The following is a 22,042-nucleotide window of genomic DNA, read 5'->3' as shown; positions in this document are numbered from 1 at the left end:
AGCTGCTGGGATAGGCTCCAGCCCCTCCGCCACCCTTAACAAGATAAGTAGTAGAAGATGGATGAATGGATGGAGGATTCTCAACAGTATAGGACCAGAAATATTTGGAACAGTGAAACAAGTTTACATAATTTAGTCCCTGTATGCCACCACAATTGATTTTTAATGAAATAATCAAGATTAAATTGAAGTGCAGACTTCTACCTTTAAAGGTGTCATACGAAACTTTATTTGAATAAGTTTAATATTATATCATATTCAAACTGTATTGCTCAAACTGGCAGAGTTTCCTGATGCTGAAGGATGGATGGCTTTGGCTTTTGTACTAGCTTTGCTGTGCATTCTCTCTTCTTGGACTTGGGGAAAGTTCACTGTAAATAGTGGCTCACAATCTGAAGATGTAGTTTGGGGATGACCCAAAGTATTTAATATCAAAAATGAAATAAACATGAGTGGATTCCCGCGCTCGAACAGATTGATACATCTGAATTTTTTTTCTGCGAGCGCAACTTTCAGGATTCTTGCGACCGTGGTTTTTTTGTATGAGATCCACGCAAGTATTGATACATGAGGGATGATAAAAAATTTTTTACAGGGTCCCCAACACATAAGGCCAGATTTTTTTATGCTTTTTTACATCAACTATGCATTCTTATGTTACTATTGACTATCATTTTATATATATACATATTTGTTAAAAAAAAATTACATGACAGATAACATGAAGGGAAAGGACTGAGCACTCTGAATACAATTGAATTCATTCAGATTCATTTATTTGGTGCGACACTCTGAAGCTCTTCAATGAAGATAAATAACAATTATAATCCATGGAGAAAAAATTAAAAAACTCAGCAAAAGAAAAAAAACCTGGGGGACCTGGCTGCACTGTGGCTGGACCTCGCAAATGCCTATGGATCCATACCCCACAAGCTGGTTGAAGAGGCACTGAACCGGCATCACATCCCGAAGACGTTCAGAGACCTTATCCTAGACTACTACGCCAACTTCTATCTGAGAGTCTCCTCTGGAACAACAATCTCCGACTGGCACAAGCTTGAAAACGGGATCATCACTGGCTGTATAATCTCGGTCATCCTCTTTGCACTCGCCATGAACATGCTGGTGAAATCTGCGGAAGTTCAGTGTAGGGGACCCCTCTCAAAGTCTGGAGTCCGACAGCCATCCATCCAAGCCTTCATGGATGACCTGACAGTGACCACTACATCTGGCCCAGGCTGCAGATGGATCCTGAATAGCCTTCAGCAGCTGATTTCCTGGACTCGCAGGTGACTGACAAGTTCTGCTTCTCACTTGGCCCCACCAATATACCATCACTCACACAGGAACCTGTAAAGAGCCTGGGAAAGGTGTTCAATTGCAGCCTGAGAGACGCAGCCTCCACAAAAGTGACCAACCAAGATCTGGAGACCTGGCTGCCCATGGTAGACAAGTCTGGCCTCCCTGGCAAGTTCAAAGCCTGGATTTACCAGCATGGTACTCTCCCTCGGATCCTCTAGCCCCTCCTGGAGTATGAAGTCCCCATTTCAACTGTGGAAGGCTTTGAGATGAGGATCAACAGGTTTTTGCACAGGTGGCTGGGACTGCCACGAAGCCTGAGCAGAGTCACTCTATATGGGCAGAACAACAAGCTGAAGCTCCCCATCAGCAGCCTTAGCAAGGAGTTCATGGTGGCGCGGTCCAGGAAGGTCCTACAATATCGGGAGTCCAGTGATCCACAGGTTGCCAAGTCCATCCAACCTCTTCACCTGGGGGAAAGTGGAGACACCAGCACCCGGAATGCCCCCTCTGGCCTGTTGGCAACAGTGCGACTGGGAGATGTCAGTTAATCTGGGCAAGCAGCTGAAGTTCCCTGAAGGAGTTGCCATAACATTAAGGCCAGACATTGTGCTTACCTCAGTGGCTTCCAAGCAGGTAATCCACTTGGGAGCTCACAGTGCCTTGGGAGGACCATATGGAGGAGGCCAATAAAAGGAAAAGGGCAAAGTATTCTCAGCTTGTGGAAGAGTGCTGGAGCAATGGGTGGTGAGCGATATGCCAACCCATTGAAGTGGGATGTTGAGGGCTTCAAAATGCTTGGCATCACTGGGGCCAGCCATCAAAGGGCCATCAAGTTGGCCACTGATGCAGCAGAAGTGGCATCAAGGTGGCTGTGGATCAGGAGGGGAGAGGCGTGGCATGTAGGGTAGTAGCGCTACCCGGACACAAGCATGAGAGGATCTGATTGTTGAAAGACCCAAAACCTCGTGATCCTAGGTTACATCACTGATGATGTGTCCAGGTGCACCAGATGGTGTAACTAAAAACACCATCATAAAACAAAGTGGCCATGTATGATTTCTTATCCTTTAAGCCAAACTTAATATATCAAAGAATGCTAAAGATAGGATGCAGCCTAGACATGTCTCTGTATAGTGTATGTGACATGAATAAATTATATAGAATTTCCTATAATATAACTAGATATAAATAGATTCTCACAAGACACACACTGAACATGTAAACTTCTCTTATTGAGAGCAGTCACCCCAGTCTGCTGCACATGCAACATATTTTTTTCTTCTGTTCCTACTAAATTTACTCTATTTCAATGGTAGCTGAATTTTAACAAAATAAAATAGTTGTGCATTTTAAACCATTAAAATTGTTCGAATTATTTTCATTTTAATATTTTCCTTAATGACAGATCCATCTTTTGTGTGTATTGTTTTGAGACTGTGATAAAGTATATAATTATAATTAATCCAACACACACAGCTGCTCACCTCCTTCCTCATGTGGGGGCACTGGGGCTGGGTGAGGGGCTGGTGGAGTTGGGAAGTGAAAGAGAGCTGCTTCTGGTACATCGTTTTGAAAGAGGGGAGGTCAACTGATTGAGTATAACCAGCTTGCTAAATGTTAGACTGCATTACTTTAACTAAAACAACAAAAGCAATTATTGAGTTTTCATGAGCTGACATGGGGAGAAAAGTGATCTATATTAAAAACTAAATACAAGGACAAAGTTAATATTACAATACAACATGAACCACTCATAAACCCACCTTTCTAAGTGAAATATTGGGTGACATACTGTCAACCCTGTCTTATTTTTCTTTCTTCGCATTTTTGGATGCCTGATTTTTGAGACATAACGACTTTTTTGCCACTCCTTAGCCGCTCTCGCAGGCGATTCGGTCGGACTGAACCATTTTACGTAAATGGGGGGGGGGGGGGCACGGCCCTTAAAGTTTCCAAAACAAATAAACTTATTGTAACCAGGACACAGTATTTGTGATTAAACGTTAGTTATAACTTAGAGTCAGGTTTTTTTTTTTTGTTGTATAACTTTATTAGGGGCCCCTCTGGACCCCATTGAAATGTTTCCATTTCATGCAGTGACAAGGACGTGCAAGCGGACCAGGAATAGTGATAGGGAGAGAGTGACAGAGGAGCTCCTTATCGAGAGCTTGAGGAGGGCTCCTTCACATCCCCCACCTCCATTGACAAGAGGACCAAATGTTCCTGAAAAGCCTGCTTCCTTCCTTGCAGAGATTGTCGCCCCAAAGGAGGGAATTGGTGAAATTTCAGATTTATGAATTAATATATGAAAGCAACCCTTTTGAGCTAAATTTGGAACCAGTAGAACAACAATGACAACAAGGAACGAAGCAGGCTTTTCATTGTCATTGTAAATAGTTTTTTATTTTGTTAAGTTTTTCTTACTACTGCCATCTTAAATAAATAAATAATTTTCACAAATCTGACTTCCGTCATGTTCTTTATAAAATACAGTTGACACACAAAGGAAACAATTTAATGTGCCTTTCATTATGATGATGTTATGTGCTGGTGCTCTTGATGCTGTCTTGCCATGGAACCATTCCCTCTGCAGAGAAGTAGGCTGTGAAGGTCTCCCTGACCCTGTTGGCTTCTCTTGCTGAGTTATTTGCTGCAAGTCTTCCCAGACCAGGCAGTGGCTCCACCTCACCAACTGGGTTGCTTCCCCTCACTGCAGCAGTCTGGGTTGTCCGTCGCAGGAACTTAGAACATAGGTGGCCTTCACACACATCTCTGCAACTTCTGGACGGACCTCAATCGCACGCCTGTACATTCTCCACTGGGAAGAGAGGGTCACAAAGGCATTCTCCACAACCAGCCGAGCTCGGGACAGACGGTAGTTGAAGATCCGTCACGCTCTTTGCAGGTTGTGCCCAGGGAATGGCCTCATGAGATTTTTCCCGAGTGGAAACACTTCATCTGCAACGAAGACGTGCAGCTGGGGTCCTTGGTGGTCAGCTCCTGGTAGTGTACAGTACATTTGGGTATAGTGTGAATGTTACATATCAAACCAACAGTAAACTAGTTGTGATATTGTTCATTACAAGAAACAATAAATTCATTTTGACACAACAATTCATTGCCACTCACAGGAGACAGATGGACAGGCGTTCCGCCGCTGGGATGGAGCACCTGTAGGTGGTGTCCATCCGAGAAACTCTGTCACTGATCCTAGGTGGTCATCAAACTGGCCAGTCGTCATTCGAAAATACCGCTGGAAGTGGCAGTTATCCAGACTCAGCTCCTGGAGGAGCCGGTGAAATTCACCGAGCTGTGCTCGCCTCCAGATGGTGTTGTGAACCCAAATACGACGGTGTTTAGTTTTCCGATGTATTTTGGCCTTCCACAGCAGGTACAACACAGCAGTTCTTTGAATATCCATGTTGAAAAGGCGGAAAGAAACATTGCCGGAAATAGACGCTACTCGGTCAAGTGAGCAAATTCGTGTATTCGCGCAAATGACACAAATGGACACAAAAATGATCCAGCGGTCAAATTCGCGCGAATAATGCAATGCGAATTTTTGCTTTGCGTTTGGTGTGAACACAGAATACTTCACCATCATGTTAGCACTCTCAGCTGTGTGTATTTCCACTTAAACCATGGACATTAGCTGATGTGGTGGCCCTGTGGTTCAGAACAAGTTAGCTTACACACCACTGACACCGCCGCCCAGTCTTGATTGTGGGGGACTGGGGACGTGTTGGGGATGGTCCATCAGGCGACAGCAAAAACATCTCGTCAGATGTTAATGAAGGTGGAGCTGGAGGAATGTTTTGTATCATCCTCTACAGGCTGCACACATCCCTGATCCTTCAAACTTTCAACAGCTATATGATGTTGAAGGACATTATAAAAACTTTGCATCATGTACTATTGGAATGGTAAAACCTCAGTGTGAATGCTAACAAACAGGCCTGTTTCTATATCAAATGACATTACATACATAATCACTTTTCCTGTGGTGGCAAGTTCACATACAGTAGTCAATAGTCATGAATATTTTCACCACAAGCCAATACCCCATCCCCCTGGGCTGTTACCCAATTTCTCTCATTGATTACATGAGGATCTGACAACTTTGACCCTTTAATTTTTGATTTGTCTTCTTGTCTTTCAGTGTGGTGCCCAGGTTCACAACAGATGGCAAAAATATGTACAAAGCTGTCTGTCACATATTTACCTAAATGAAAATATATATCTCTACAACATTGCAATATACAGTTACAAGAAAAAGTCTTATGTTCAAATCAAAAATGTACCACAGATGTAAAAGAAGGCCTTCTTCTTAAGTCAAATGAAAAATATAATAATATTTATGTATTATTCTGAATTATAATTCATGGCTTCATATTGGAAATGTTGTACCAGGTAACGGTTGAGTTCTTTTTGTGGATGAAGCACCATCTTATGATGACACCCTGAAGGACTGGATGTGTTTATCATGGAATTAGATTTGGGTGGAGAGAGGCTTTTCCACAGAGTAAAAAGGAAGAGTTTGATGAAAAAGTGTTCAACGCATGCGTGAAAGGCAAACAAAAAATACTTGTACCTGCTTTTTCTGTTGCTATCGTCCATGCAAAGGGACCCAAGAAACAGCCCAGTGGAAGTTCCAGCACGTTGCTTGAACCAGAAAACACTCCTGGTTAGGGATGGGAATTGAAAACCGGTTCTTGTTGAGAACAGGTTCCTAGTGTTTTAGTTCCTTGGAATCATTTGGCAATTTAGCAAACGATTCCCTTATTGATTCCTGTGGGCGAGAATGAAGTTGCCACACACATTGCGTAGCTTGCGTAAGCAACACAACGTGCATGACGATGTCATTCACCAGTGCAGCCGGCAGGAAACATAGCACCCAAGTGGCACAAACACTTGAATGTTTGGTTACATTTCACGAGAAAGGATGACAACAGGGCAACTTGCAATACCTGTAAAGTGGATATTTCATCAAAGGGAGGAAATACTACCAATATGCAGAAACATTTGCACACACTGCATGCAATTTTGAATGGATGTCGCATTTTCAATCTGCTCTGGAGTGAATCTCAACCCAGCAGCAGTGGCAACGTTAGCAGGTCCTCTGCTGTTAATACTGCAAGTAACTGACCAATCAAATGAGAATCGATAAGAGAATCAACAAAGAATTGAATCATTAAGCAGAATCAAAAGTGGAATCGGAATCATAAAAATCTTATCCATTCCCATCCCTATCCCTGGTGGGATTATAGTCATCGTTATATGTCATCCAACAGTCCTGTGTTTCCAGTACTGGTGATTGACCTTTCACAGGACCCTTAGGAACCCTAACCCCATAAGACAAGGCTTAGGCTTTCTTAGCCAGAGTCAACGTGTTAAAGGTAGTACCTGTGAGGTGAAGTTCCAGCAAATTTCTGTTAACCATGATGTAGTAACTTTCAACCAGAGACATAGTCAAGGCACAGACGGTGACACCCAGACCCTGCGGGATCAACAACTCCTCAGTTGGAGGAGCAGCTCTGGAGCAGTATGCAGATCTGTTTGCTGTTGTTGTGCCTCAACAGACTGTATACAAAGAAGAAAGTATACTAGAATTAACAATAGACTGCTATTGCCTACATGCACACCCAAAGCTTGAAGAACCTTGTGTTCCCAGCTGGAGAAGACAAAGAACCAGCTAAGTGACACCCCTTACATGCTCGAATGCCAGCTAAGAAGCAGCACTCCCACAAAATCCACTGCCGCCATTGACTGACATCCGTCACACCGAGTCCCAAAGTGTGATGTAACCTTAAGTTACATCAACACAGAAACACCAGAAATTCATCGATTCTGGCATGGACTTTCACTATAAACAATGAACCCGTTGCTGATAAAAGTACCAATGACAGCCTCATCTAAGACTAGGCCTTGTCCCATGTGACAACCACTCTCGTCTTTGTGCGAGGTACATGATGTAAATCCTCGGCCTACGGATTTCCCTCGTTGTACGAGCTGATTTCCACTTTCTCTGCGCATTAAGAAATATATAGCCTGTATAGCCTGGTCCAAGACCACAGATTGACCCTCTCGCCCGGTTGCCCGTGGATGTGAAATCTGGTTGTTAACAAAGCCCTACCCGTTTCAAGAGGGAGGATAACTAGAAACCATGGTTCTTTCAAAGCCGACCCCATAATTCCCTGCCATGAGCAGGAATTAGATCCCTTGCCGGAGACTAGCCATCCTGCCCAGAAGACATGGTAGCCACGGATAGCTGCTAACCGACGCCAACGCGCCTGCACAAAGGACACCGAGGACAGATCAAACTCATCGCTTCACCTGCACAAGAGTAAGAGGCTTGTAGCTCTGGGCAGATTTTAGTGTTCAGAGTGTGTTTTGAACTGTTTGTTGTTATTCAGACCGCCACGTCAGCTGCTGCTATTAATAATATTGTAAAAATATTGTTGATGCTGTTGTTGCCACTGTGTGCTTGTGCTACCATACTTGAGTGAACTGTTCTGCAGCAGATAAAATTTGTCATGCTCTGCACTCGCGGTCGAGATCAGTACTTGCTGTGTTAGTTAACGGTCCAGACTCACACCGCTCATCAGCTGAGCCAAGCGAGTTTCTGTGTAACACAGAGAAATACTGCTCCTCGACCGCGATAGTCAGAGCACTGCTGCTGAACATCTCTACCTTTTTTTCCACTAACACACACATACACACGCATTCTCACACACATTCACACATCTGAGCATCTGGGACTTTGAATCTCCCGCTCAGTTGTTCTCCATTTGTTACAGTCACGTGTTTCTGGGGAGCTGCCATTACGCTCTGCAGCCCCCCTTCTGGCTGACCTTAATGTGACATGACTGTGATGAGTCACGCCCTCCATTTTGCTCCACCTCCCCTCAGGCACACACACAAACACACACATTTTTGCTTGCGATCTGTTCGTAGTTTTAGCATATAATGTCTATCAGAAAAAAGTGATGTCAATTGGAGATTGACTGTGCTGATGTTAATAAGTCCAGTTTTGTTTTAAAGAGAAGTAGTCCGGGTCGATTTGTGTGTATCTTGTGATAAAGCTGGTTGATGGTGTAAGCGCCGACCTCCACTCCTTCGCCGTTCACTCTAGAAAGATCAACATCTCTCAAATATTGACATTTGTAGATGAACAGCTTTCGAGACTGCATTCTCTTTTCAGTTATTGGTCCAGATTTTCCAGTGATGTCCCGTTTTATTATTAATTTCATAACGACAGAACATGGCCTTGGTGGCACGTATCACCGACACCCAGGCCCTGACACAGTACCAGCAGGAGGTCCACGCTCTGGTCCAAACCTTTGCTAAAACCTCAATAGAGCTCAGCATTTTTAAAACTAAAGAGCTATGCTGTGGGTCCTCAGGGAAAAGCCCAGAACTGTTCCAGCCCCTGAGGATCCACAGTCTGACTGCGGAGCAGGTGCACAGAAAAAAAAAATGTTTTGCTCAATTAACCCAATTTTATTAATTTTAGCAGTTGCACGCAATATTTTTATCTGGATCTAGATCATTTGTTTTTTTTAATTTAAATGTACGTTATCTATAAGTTATTTCAAATTAACGACATTTGTTGTTCGGACTCAAATACACAAAGTAGATTTAACTCAAACTTCCTAAGAGATATACCAACTAAACCCATTCATGCTGACTGAACTAAAACATTCTGTGTTGCCTTTACTGCTCTTAACCGTTTCTGTTTGTGTACATTTAAATCAATTTATTGGTTTACTAAAACGTTCTAAAACTGAGTTCAATATAATCAAATATTTATTGTATTACTTGTTCTTTACTTGTTAATGTTTATATCCACACAAATAAAAGTTCATGACACATTTATGACTTTATTACACAGTAAACGAACGTGCGAGTACCATAACTCAAAAACAAAATTGCACCACTACTTACATAACAAGGTGGTGGTGGTATTGGCAGGAGAAAAACATCAGAACCTTGCATATCTGAAAGACAGCATTCCTGACAAAAGAGATGCTGAGATTGTGTTCCAATGTTATGACACTAGCTGAATACAACAGCAATTTCCTAAACATGCTTCCAAAAAAAAAAAAAAAATACAAATCCAACAATGCAGCAGTAAAACTCACATCTAAAGTCAGATCAAAGTTATAACACACATACTGGATCCATTGACTACCCCCTGCTGAAAAAAAGTTGAGAAAAATACAACAGAACATTAGTTTTGCCCCGAACAAAGTCGCTTAAGTTAAAGATTCTCCCCTCTCCACTTATTTGAAATGAAAATTAACTTTTCAAAATTATTTTTAGTAAAACACCTACATCATTGAACCTTTCCTACCAAAAGACAGCAAAAGCTGGGGTAGTGATAACAGCACAACAGACAGTATTTTTTTTGTTAGCAAAATGCAAATACAAACAGTTAAATGAATATCAAAAACTGCATAACAATGAATCATAGAGTTCCACAGAGTGCTTGGCTGAAAGCTCAAGTGTCAATTCAAGCAAAAGTCAGACGTGGCAAATGCAGCGGAAAATGAACTGGTAAAACAGTCCAATAAACAGGAAATGAAGACAAAAGCAGAAAATAAAACTTTTATATCTAAAATACAGTAAGCTTCCCTAAATTAAGATGCTACATAGAAAACAATGAAAACTGTGTCCAGTCTGACACTAACTGGGTCCTTAACAAAACTTTCTGGAGCTGCATTGTGACATCACAATAAATGTTCCTCAAATCTTAGAGTCAATCATACCTGCAGCTCAGCAAGGTCCAGGGTGTGGCTGAAGAAGTCTCAGATTTCAGCAAAGATTTTGTTCTTAAGTTCAAGAACTCTGGGGGAAAGCCTTTCGCCATCGATTCGCATCAGTACCTTGTGAATGAACTCGTGGTAATGTCTGAGCACTTTTGGGTATGCCATGTTCGGGGCATAAATGACTCCCATCACAATTGCAAAGGCCTGTGCTTCAGATCCTACGTTGTCCAGAACGATCGCTCCTTCAACATGAACACCAATGTCATCAAAATGTCCAGTCTGTCCACCCTTCTTGTTGATCTTGTATATCCCCATGCTGGATGTCTACACGTCTTCCTATATATCATCGCCCCCTGCTGTCCTGTTAATTTGAGAAAAAAAAAGAAAAAAAAAAGTGTCCTATTTCATGTTTTTTTTTTCTGTTTTATATGTATACACTGCATTGTCAAAAAATATACTGGAGACTTAATGTACCCTATTAAAAATCAAAGCAATTCAAGCATCCCAGTTAGATAAATGTTCTTCCTCTGGACCATCGAGCTCCATCGTTTAAAAAAATATGTTCAAAACATCAATGAGCTGATGTTTGACGAGTTGACCTGTCCCAAATGATGCATTTCACGCTGTTTTTGCCCTTTTTACAAAACTTGTACCATCATTTGTCCTGTAATAAATGATTCTGTGGTCATTTACATTTGACTTCATATATTTGATTAAATTTATTAAATATAAATTCGTCCTTGATTTTGTAGCAATTGTTTAAGTAACTTTAATACAAAAAGGTTTGAAATAAAATCTACTCATTTGGGTTACATTAATTATAGCCTTTATGTTTATGTCATTCGAAATCAAGAGAATTTTCAATAAATCCAACTCAATAGAATCAGTCAGATTTTAATTGACAGGCACTTCCTGTTATTTTGAGCCTTTTTTCTTCTTTTGAATTCAGCAGGCTGTCGTCCCGTCACAAGACAAAGAAAGTGCAGATAACTGGTGCTGAGTTATCAAATTCACTTGGTTGACAAAGGTAAGGAGATTTATTTTGTTTATACTGTAATGTTAATGAAGACTTATGCGTGTGCATGCTAGACGACGTTACAAAACAATACCAGCAGTCATAGTGGTACAGAGAGACACAGACACGGACGTGGCAGAAAGGTAAATTGTGCGTGTTATGTTTATGAAGACTATAGTGTGATGGCGTTAAAGCAACGATATCAGGAAAATATCAAGATTTACCGTATTTACGCTTGCAAAACCACGGGCTTTTATTTTGAAAGTTACTGATTAGTACTTCCACGAAGAAGTTTTCAATATTGCTTAAGGAAAATATGTTATACAGACTCGCTGTCTCAGTAAATTGGGGTGGAAAGTAAATCGTGTTTTTGTTGAAGGATTTTCATTTCCATTCACGGGGGATTAAGGGGCTTTACTTCCTCTTTGTTTCGGTCTTCTTACCGGGCAGGTAACGTATAATCAATTCTCCCAATATCATAAACGTTAACCAGAGTTATCTTACAAAAACGTTGGGTCAGTGTATCAATGGTTTAACGTTTAAGAGCTACATCTACTGTAACTGAAATGTTTTACTTTTACTTTTAAATCTTTTAATTTCCAACGCAAATTTAACTCCCTTTTCTTTTGAGAAATCACAGGATGTTTTCTCTTGCTTTACTGCTAGCTTTGCAGTGTTCAAAATGTTGCCGCTCACATCGAGCATCAAACATTCATTTAATGCATTCATCACACACACAAAAATAATATCATCTATGGTCATCCGGCAAGGTCTGTAAGCTCGGTTAAGATAAGAGGGCTTTTTTACCAGCATGGTTTGGATCCATCGGTTTCCTCACAGACGGGGCTCTGTGCAAATCATCCCAGAATAGTGTCCTTCGATTATAAATTTATGTCCCAAAGTCGTGGTCTCTTCTTGGATGACAGTGACAAGGGCTTTGAATGGTTTGATGATGACGACTAAATTATGTTAAGTGCATGTTCTGGTCTTTACAGTTCAGTCGTCGTCTTCCGCTTAGTCCTTACTAGTAAGGGTCGTGGGGGGGCTGGAGCCTATCCCAGCATCTACGGGCGAGAGGCGGGGTTCACCCTGGACACGTCGCCAGTCCATCGCAGGGCCAACATACAGAGACGAACAACCATTCACACTCACATTCATACCTACGGTCAATTTAGAGAATCAATCAGCCTCGTCCCCTCTTGATGTCTTTGGACTGTGGGAGGAAGCTGGAGTACCAGAGAGAACCCACACAGGCACGGGGAGAACATGGAGACTCCACACAGAAAGATCCCATGTCGGAGCCAGGCCTCGAACCCAGAACCTTCTTGCTGTGAGGCCACAGTGCTAACCACTGCACCACCGTGCAGCCCTCTTTACAGTTCCCTAATATGAATCACTGGTGGATATTTGAACTTGAGGTTTTGCTATTTCTTCTACCTTTACATTGATACAGGTGACATCAAAACCCTATCTCAAAAATCTTTGTGATACCGTTTTGTAATTGGTGTGTTACAATGTTTTGATAGTTTAAAACCATGGCACTGATTACAGTTTCATGTTTCAGGACACAGATGACTTGGAAGAACTTGGGCAGCTTGTGGTGGCGATCAATGTGATCATGAAGGCTGGACATTCCGCAAGTGACAACTCAAAGGAAATTGGAGTTGTCACTGAGGGTACCGAAGTTATCACAGGACTTGGAGATATAGCCAGAGCTTGCTGTCTCTTCTTTGGCTTGACCTACACACTTAACCTCAATTATCCCAGGCAGCTTAAGTACACCTTTGAGGTATTCCAAAAACTTTTTATGGAACTGGATGCGTCAAAGCTGTCAAAGAAAGTCCAGTCCTTAAAGGGCAAACTTCTGGCTTGAAATAAGGCTGGGTCCACAGTTCAGAATGGACCGCTCCTGCAGAGCCTGAGAATGGTTTGGACTGACCTGGACTCTAAACCACAGACACTATTGAAATAGCGTACCAGTGCACTTCTTTGTTTCATGTTATTGCATTAGCACTGCTAGAGGATGTTTCCTATACCTCAGGCACGATGTTTTCCTGTCACAGTGTTGAATTGAGTGTTTTCTTAAGAGCATTTAATTTACTGTTTTTACAACATATTTTGAACTTGATATTCTGTGTGTCTCAATGTTCAGCTTCCACAGAGCTTGGAATTGCACATTTGAAAGTGCTAAGTTTGTCAGTGCTAGTTACCAAAAATGAAAGGGAAATTTCTGATATGGTTAGTTCCAAGTAAAAATGCTAACTTACTACATATTGAAGGAATTTTGTTGTTCTTCAAGACCAAAATTGATAAAACTTGTGTCATTGAGGTAAGAAATGTGAGTAATGCTTTTAAAACTAATGTGAGTTATTACTGATAAGTTTCTCAAATGTAATTTTGTTGTCCTCTAAATGGCTAGTTGCACCTCGAGTGGGATTTAGACTATGTTCCTTATTTTGTGGTAGATTTAAGATAAGCTTATATAGTCAATTCTGCAGTGTTCTGCTTCTCTAGAGCTTGAGGATGGAACATTTGAAAGTGCCAGGTTTAAATGTTAGGACCAATTTGGGCACATAACATCATTTCCCCACATTGTGTTAATATGTACTTCTTTCATTGGCGAAGACCCTATTATGTTTGCTCCACACACTCGCCACTTCAAAAGTTAATTTGACCCGCTAAACATGCTCGAAAACTCACCAAATTTGGTACACACATCAGGTGAGGCGAAAAATTAGATAATTAAGAAAATAAAAAGCGCTCTACTCAATAGCGCCACCTAGATGCACAAAAAACACGCCTGTAGGAATGTCCTACAGACATGGGACCAACACTGTTTTATTCGTCTCATTAAGCCGGACAAATCATGCACTGACACCCCTGACCTAACTCTAACAGGATGTCCACAATTTGGACACAAATGTCCAATTTTGGGCAATTTTGTGCCCCAAACAAACGCTACCTCATCCTACGGCGTTCATGGTATCGCTTCCAAAACCTCATACATGACCAAACTCTGCTGATCAAAAGTTGTAAAAAGTTTTTATAGAGGGTAAACGGTTTGGGTTTTATAAGCCCTCAAAGTGGGGGAGACACTTTTTACACTTTTCACCTTACAATGGAAACCAATGGGGCACCTGTCTGCTCTCATGGTACATACTGTCAAACAAACGCTTCTCACATCTACACCAAACATCCCATAGCTTTTAAAAACACACCACTGCATTCCTGACAAAAATCCCTACAAAAATATGGTATGATGTGTCACTCTTGACCAATTTATGCTGACTTATTTCACTTTTCCCCACTCCAATTCTGTTGATCCTCCTCTCTCTCCACTCTAGCACAGATCAAAGACAGAGCAGTGGGGGAGGGGTTCTTAAAGGGCCAGCTCTCAGCTCTGCTCTCACTCTAGCACAGATCAAAGACAGAGCAGTGGGGGAGGGGTTCTTAAAGGGCCAGCTTTCAACTCTGCTCTCACTCTAGCACAGATCAAAGACAGAGCAGTGGGGGAGGGGTTCTTAAAGGGCCAGCTCTCAGCTCTGCTCTCACTCTCTGATCAGACTCAGGCTTCTAACTCCTAAACTACAAGGCCTACAGACTTGGCCTTTACACCGTTGGATTCGGGCCGGCGTCAAGGACGTGGCCATAGGCAGTGCGGGGGCTAAGGCCCTAACAACGCTGCTTGCAGCTTTAATTTTATTTATTTTTATTGTGTGGCACACACACCAAAGCAGTATTTTTTTTTCTGTAGACAGGTAAATATTCTTTTAGTTTTTACCAGAACCACAGCAGGTCTTACAGGAGTCTCATTTGAGACGGCCATTTTGGTTATTTGAAAATGCTGTACCTTTAACAGTCCGATTAAAAGTGTTACTTTTGTCAAGCATTAAATGCCATCGTATGTTACATAAGGAATATTTATTCTGTATTTTCTGGTCGACCAATTCTAATCTCACATTAAAATGTAGGTCAAAACACCAACATGCATACATGCCCAAGAAACAATAATATTTACATTTTAATTAATTTTATTGAGAACAATTTTGAACATGCAATGAATAAAAAGATTATTATGACTCAATTATATATCTTTTATATATTGAATTTAATCAATTTATATAAGTACCTTTTACTCATTTAGACATTCCTCATATTGATTTTTACTTAATATTTTTGTTTAAGTTTAATTAATTCATTTTTGTGCCTGATTTGAATCTACTCAACTTAAATGGGTAATTCTTAAGAGTCTGATTTGAGTTATATTTACTCAACTTTTAACACAGTGAAATTTAAATAATAATATTGCGTGCAATCGGTTGCCTCAATTTTATTTAGTTACGGTGTATCTTTTTTTACAGCGTAGCTAGATTTGCTGCACAGCATTCTTGAAGACAGTGTCAGTCTTTAAAAAATGGTATTTACTTCTGATATGTAAATATTCCCTTTGTACTCATAATAAAAAAGTTGCCCCCCCCCAAAAAAACCAACATTTGTATGCCTAAGGACATGGTCAGTCAGTAAAAACTGGCAAATAAAAATGGTTTCCACCCTGTAACTGGTAGGTGTACTGCATTCACTAAGTAAGAGATAACAATTTCTCATATTATTACACTGGCACATCAACTAGTTTGTATACTAAGCTGAAAGAAATTGTATGTAGGTTAAGTAAATCTGGCTTTTCTTTATGTAAACTTGTTATTTCTATACGTCTGTTTTCTCCATAGCAAAATGTAAGAACAGTGAAGCTCAATGAACCGAAGCACAAATATTGAACCACTTATGTTGGGCCTAAAAGTTTGTCCAATGTTATCTTTGTTTATAGTCTAGTTTGAGCATTGTGTTGTTTCATGTCACACGGCATTGGTGTCTTGACGTCTGTAAGACGAAGTCTGTTCACTTGTGTGTCTTGTAGAAACGCTTTCCTTTATACAACAAACATGTCAAGGGCAAGTGCAGCGACAATGTCTCACTGTACACTCCTGGTTGACGTGCGTCATCTTCGCCGAAGGAAATGCAGAGCGCCTTGAGGACTGCTGCCCTTCTTTGATTGATGCCACTTGTTTCCTGTGAAAAGACCACAACTATTTCAGTTCTCATCAATGCATCTGCGCCTTTTAAAGAGAGAATGCGACAGAAATGTTTCCGGGGTACGGTTACTTAAAAAAAAAGAATACAGATGTTTTCCATAGCATTGAAAATAATAGAGGAGAAGTACATCAGTGAGTTGGGAATAAATTGTCTCAGTTGCTAAGTGTTGTAACTGTGACTCCTGATCAAAATCTTAAAACCAGTTGAAAAATCCCACAAATTTAAATTTTGCACTGTTGGATCTTAAAATGGTTCTAAGTAGAGTTTCAAAATGCAAAAAGAAGAAATGGGAGGGAGAAAAACAAAATATTTGAGAAAGCAATTTATTCAAAACATGAATTTAAAAAAGGTAAATACGTTGTTCAGCAACTGATCGAAAGTTTAAGACCACAGCTTTTAAAGGACAAAATCTTGTCTAAAATATGTATTCAGTGTCATTCTTCTGTCAGGTATTCACACTGTCATGACCTCCTGATGACAAAGGCAAAAAAGCTTTGCCTCTGAACACGGTTGGATTGTTGAGCTGCATAAGCAAGGCCGCTCACAGCACCATTGCTGCTGAGGTTGGATGCCGTGAGACAGTCATTTTAAACATCTTAAAAGATCCCGAGGGTTATGGAGAAGAAAAGTTAATTGGTAGACCCCACATTTTTTTTTTTACCGGGCCTGAGCCGGAGGATCTGATTGGCTGTCCATCGAGACACGGGACGATCTTCGGCCCAAATGAAGGTTGTTTCTGGTGCCGACTGTCGCCCAATAACCAGAGAGAGAGAAGGGTTTAAGTACAAAAATTGTCTTCAAAGGCCTCGGCTCCTTCAACACCACAAAATTGGAGTTTGGAGTTTGGAGAGCGCCAAACACGGGACATTGAAGGTGGAAGAAATTTTTACTCTCCAATGAGAAAAAATGTTACCTTGAAGGTCCTGATGGCTTCAACGTTACTGTCATGATGATGTTTTCTACACGGCAGTGAAGGGGGCGCCGTCATGATCTGGGCTGCTTTTTCCTTCAATGGAACAGTGGAGCTCCAGGTTGTGCAGGGTCATCAAATGGGCAGCTGGCAATATGGGGATGTTGCAGGGGCATCCCTCATGACTGAAGGCCCTTGTCTGGGTGCTAATGACTGGGTGTTTCAACAGGACAACGCTGCAGTTCATAATGCCCCCCCCCCCATAAAGGACTTCCTCAGAGGAATAACTGAGACAACTGAGAACATTTGGGGATGGGTGGCAAGGGAAGTTTACAAAAATGGACTTCAGTTCCAGACAGCGAGTGGATGCCCTCCGTGAAGCCATCTGACCCACATGAAGCAAGGTTCCCACTAGCCTCTTGGAAACACCGACATCAAGCATGTCAAAATCTTTTTTTTTTTTTTTAAGTTATCAACAAGAACAGTGGAGCTACTCATTACTGTGTCCTTTTTTCAAACTTTTATTTCTATTTTAGGGACATAGGGACTGGTGCTGCAAGCTTCAGGTCTCGATGGGCTTCCAAACCTGAGGGGTCTTTTGTTCAAAGCTCTGTCAACTGAATGTCACGCTGGAGAACATAACAGTTATCAGGTACTTTCAAGTCTGTATGAGAATGCCTGGAACACAGTACACTTGCAAGATCTCCAGAGGTTTAGCCAGTTTTCGACCAGTCTGTTCCCCCCATCTTCTGGAAAACTGACTTAAAATTAGTGAGGTACTTTTCCAACGTTGCCATAAATGTAGTTTCAAGAGGTACTGTTACACGCTGGAATTCAGCATTCACCTAAACACAAATAAGATAACTATGCTCTGTTAGCAGTAGGAATATATTTGACAAGTACTACATTTTAAAAGGATGCATTTCTATTTTTACTTCATTCACCAAGAGTATTTGATAGTATGTGTTTTGGTTAAAAGTGTTTTCCCCCCAAATATCCTCATATATGCAGTATGTGGCACATCAACAGAAGCTGGACCACAGAAAACCTTTATTCTAATAGTAGCAAGCTGTGGTGAGGTCAGTGGTTCCCAAACTTTCTCTGCAGGGCCCCCCTTCGGCTCACAAGAACATTTTCTCGCCCCCCCCCCCCCCCCCCAAAAGAAAACTAAAGACACACACACAGTTTACGAGTTTTTGTCTGAAAAACTCAGCTGGCTTATCTTTTTGCTATGGATGATTTGTCTCCAAGTGGCGTCTTAACTTGTTCGGCTTCAAGCTGTCACAAGCTGGCACTTTAAGACAGCCCACACACAGCAGTCTCTCCTCATTGCCCACCGGTGTACAGGTGAAGTCAAAGGAAAGATATGTGTCGTCATACTTTCTAATCTTTGCCTTGGAAGGAAATTTTGGCGATGCTTCATCCTCTGCTTTGCGTTTATGCGGGGGCTCCATCAAAAATGTGTCCATTTTATGCTAGCACGGGCTTGCTAACTTTGGTCAGTTGGCCTGAGTGAGACTTTGTTTCATGTGTGTATGTGTGTGTGGGGCGGGGGTGGGCGTGGTGCGCGCGCCTCGTGGCGCTGCTGCTGCTCTGAGCAGATCGAACGGGCGACAGTAAAAGCGAGAGAGCGATGGAAAAATAACGGCCTCTGCGATACGATTATCAGATAATAATTTGACACCACCTCCAGCCAATCAGTTTCTCCCCCAATCTCTTGTTAAATGGGCAATGGACAATATTACTTTCATTCATTCAATCCACCCCCCCCCCCCCCGCAATGCCCCCAGTTTGGGAGCCTCTGGGTCAGGTGCTTATTAGGCGACCTCAATACATGTCTGGCTTGCTCAAACCAGCAGACGGAACTGTCACTTCACCTGAAACTACACGCTGTCCAAAGGTTTCACTCCAGGCTTGACTACGGTACTGGACCAGCGTCTCTGAGCGCTTCAATGAGTTCAACAGCCTTAGCATAATCCACTGTTTTAGACTGATGCATGTCTGACAAGAGATCCGGCAAAATTCAGATCAATCTGATCCAATATCCCTCTCTTCAACAGCTCTTTGCAGGTGGTTCTCAGACGCAATCTCTTCAAGCACCTGTACTATTGCAGGCAACCTGTCCATAACACTGTGACACGCTATGTACCTACAGGCCCAGTGTGAATCTCTAAGCTGTTGGAGCTCCCTTGGCGCACCATCAAACATCTCCCGCTGCACTTCCAGCCATCTGTTATGTACACAAGACCCAGATATGAATACATACATTCGTTCTAACAATGACAAGAAGTTTCCTGCATCTGCCACGCTTTTTACAGAGTCTACTGTGACTAACGTTAAGCAGTGTGCACTACAGTGAACATAGAAGGCATGTTTGGCTACTTCTTTTATTTTTGCTTGGACGCCTGCATGTGCCCAACACATCACTGCAGCGCCACCGGAGCCTTGGCCTACAAGGTTTTCCTTGTACTCCAGCCCACGCTTCTCAAGAAAGCACATAATCTTGTCACTTAAGGCGGCAGCATCCAGGCGTTCTGCCACTTCAAACTCCAGAAAGCTCTCATGAACCACACCGTTGTAAGATATCTCAGAACAAATGATATTTGCTCTTTTTTCCTGAACATCTTTAGTTTCATCTAAAATCCCTGAAAACTGCTTGCTCTTTTTAACCTCTGGGATGATTTCTTCTTTAATCATTGCAGCCAAGGATTCAAGTATTTCATTTTGTATTGTTTTACTGGTGTATTTTGCATTTCTAGCTTGATGTTCAAGTCTTTTTTTTTAATGACGGGGTTATGGTTACCCAGCAAATCTAACATAGCTAGAAAAACACAGTTTTTTTTTGTGAGTCAGGAGACTCCCTGTGACCCCGCTGGGCTGTGTTTTCTGTGGCTGTGACAACTAGAACCTCAGCTAGTGTTTTAATGTAGAACCGATTTTCAGTTACCTGTTTGTTATTTTGCTCATCCATGAGTCCATCACTGAGGTGTTTTTGTCCATAATTTTCTTCTTCTCTGTCCATACAAACATTGCATTTACATGGCTTTCAGATCTGGCATGAGAACAGAAACCACTGTCTGTCATTGTGGCCTTTTTCCAGTTACAACAGCCCTCAAATGAGGTGAAAACAGTCCTTGGAGGATCAGGGAGGGAAAAATGCCTACAGGCGAAACAGTAAACTGCTTCTTTTGACTGCGAGTACTCCAACCATGGATCCGATATGTACCAGTCGCTGCCGAAGCTTCTCCAGGCTCCTCCCTGGAAGGTCTTAGGGAAACTGTCTCGCTTTGGCTGTGCTGACCCCTCACATCTGGACTTGGATACGTTTAGAAGATGGAGAGGAGGAAAGATTCAAACTGAAATACAGCTGAACTAATTATACAATATAACGATAGTGTTCTCATCAGAGCGTAAGAGCTGAGACTAAACACCAAGCTAAACTCTACTCAAAGGAAGTGAGTTGTTTTTAATTGTTTTTAATCTTCACTTATCTATTTTTTTAAATCAAATAAAACTTAATATATTCACTCAAACATATACACAACCAAACGAAACAACTTACGACATTGATTTATCAGTCCTTTCCTTTAGATACGACCGGATTGATGAGCTTATCCGCCATGTGGCTTCCTTCCATTTTCTGCTCTGACTGACAGGATATTGTGTCGCTATCTAACTGACTGTAGCATGGAACTACCTCTCCAAACAGGACACATAGGTTGGGCGCCAGAAAGGAGAATCCACCACTCAACTGTCAATTTCTATTTCCTAATAATCCATAGGGAGAGGAACCCCGGCAGTTCGTTTCAAACAACAAAATTCCCCATGGAATCAATTGCACAGTTCCAGTATAAAAAAAACCCCCACAACCCTTGAATTTAAGTAACACAAAGTTCTTTTTAGTCCATTCACCCGCAAAACATTATTTAAATAAAGCAATCAGGCAAAACATCACCATAATATATAACTCAAAATATCAACAGTTCGTTTAGAAACAAATCAGGCCATAAATCAACATAAATATACGGGTTATTAATTAAAGTCTCTTTTTAACAGTTCAAAAAAAGTCCAGGTCTGCCAGAGTATGACAGGAGGAGGGAAGGAGAGGGGGGGAGGAAATCAGTCCAGGTTCATGAAAGTGGTGCGGTTGGGGGTGTGCGAGTGTATGTGGGTGGATTGGTGTGGGGGGGGGGGGTGAAATGGAGAGAATCCGGTTCTGTTTGGTCAGGTCAGAATGAAGTGTGTACTCCTGTTCCAGGAGAGTGAGGGGGGTTGTCAGATCGGGGGGTTGTGAGGCTAGACCGGGTGAAGCCAGGAGAGATGATAGTAAAGGGGGGAAAACTTATCTGGAAAGGGCTTGAGTCACCATACCGAGGTCCTCCAACCCAGAAATGACCAGGGCTGTCCGAGCAAGAGTTGTCCACCTGCTCCTGGGATTCCCCTGTTTCATGGGTCCTGGGATCCACCTCCAGAGCTTAATCACTGTTCTTAAATTACCACTTTATATTTTTTTCCTTCTTTTCCTCTTTCTCTCACTTCACCTGTAGAGTTTCTTCACTCTCCCTTCACTGCCTCCTTTGTTCTCGTTTCCCTCCTTTTTTTTAGTGCACAGGTGGAGCTTAAATTACTTCCACTTCCTCCTTCCCCATGCAACCAATGATGTCACTTCCTTTTCCAACACACACCCCCCTCTGCTACGTGACAAAATGGACTTCAAAATAAAAGTATCAACTTAACAAAGTCACAGTAACAAATTACAAGTATGTAAGTAAATTAAAAGTATGTCTTGTAGACACCACAATAACAACGAGCAGAAACACAATTTGGAACTGTCATTGATTAGTTGTAACCATCAGGCTGTGTTAACACACACACACAGCATAAAATTTTGGCCTGGGAGGGAATTTTTTCAGGTTTAATTTCTTAATTTAACCTGAGCAATAGATCAAAAATACT

The 22,042-nt window shown here is 41.8% G+C and overlaps 1 long non-coding RNA gene across 1 annotated transcript; it reads right to left on the bottom strand.

Annotated features, from left to right (window-relative positions):
• Positions 1 to 10,047: 10,047 nt before the first annotated feature.
• Positions 10,048 to 21,666, bottom strand: LOC147262962 (uncharacterized). The gene is made up of 3 exons (XR_015112603.1): positions 21,458 to 21,666; positions 16,059 to 16,152; positions 10,048 to 10,431 (listed from the first exon to the last, which is right to left on the bottom strand). It is a non-coding gene; the product is annotated as an uncharacterized LOC147262962 (long non-coding RNA).
• Between the last annotated feature and the right edge of the window lie 376 nt (positions 21,667 to 22,042).

Source organism: Aulostomus chinensis, chromosome 4, assembly GCF_037954235.1.
Source record: "Aulostomus chinensis isolate RoL2024-O1b breed Wild chromosome 4, RoL_Achi_v1.0, whole genome shotgun sequence".
In the NCBI taxonomy this organism is placed as follows: domain Eukaryota; kingdom Metazoa; phylum Chordata; class Actinopteri; order Syngnathiformes; family Aulostomidae; genus Aulostomus; species Aulostomus chinensis.
The sequence above is the reverse complement of the archived record's forward strand: the minus strand, read 5'-3'. Positions and strand labels throughout refer to the sequence as shown.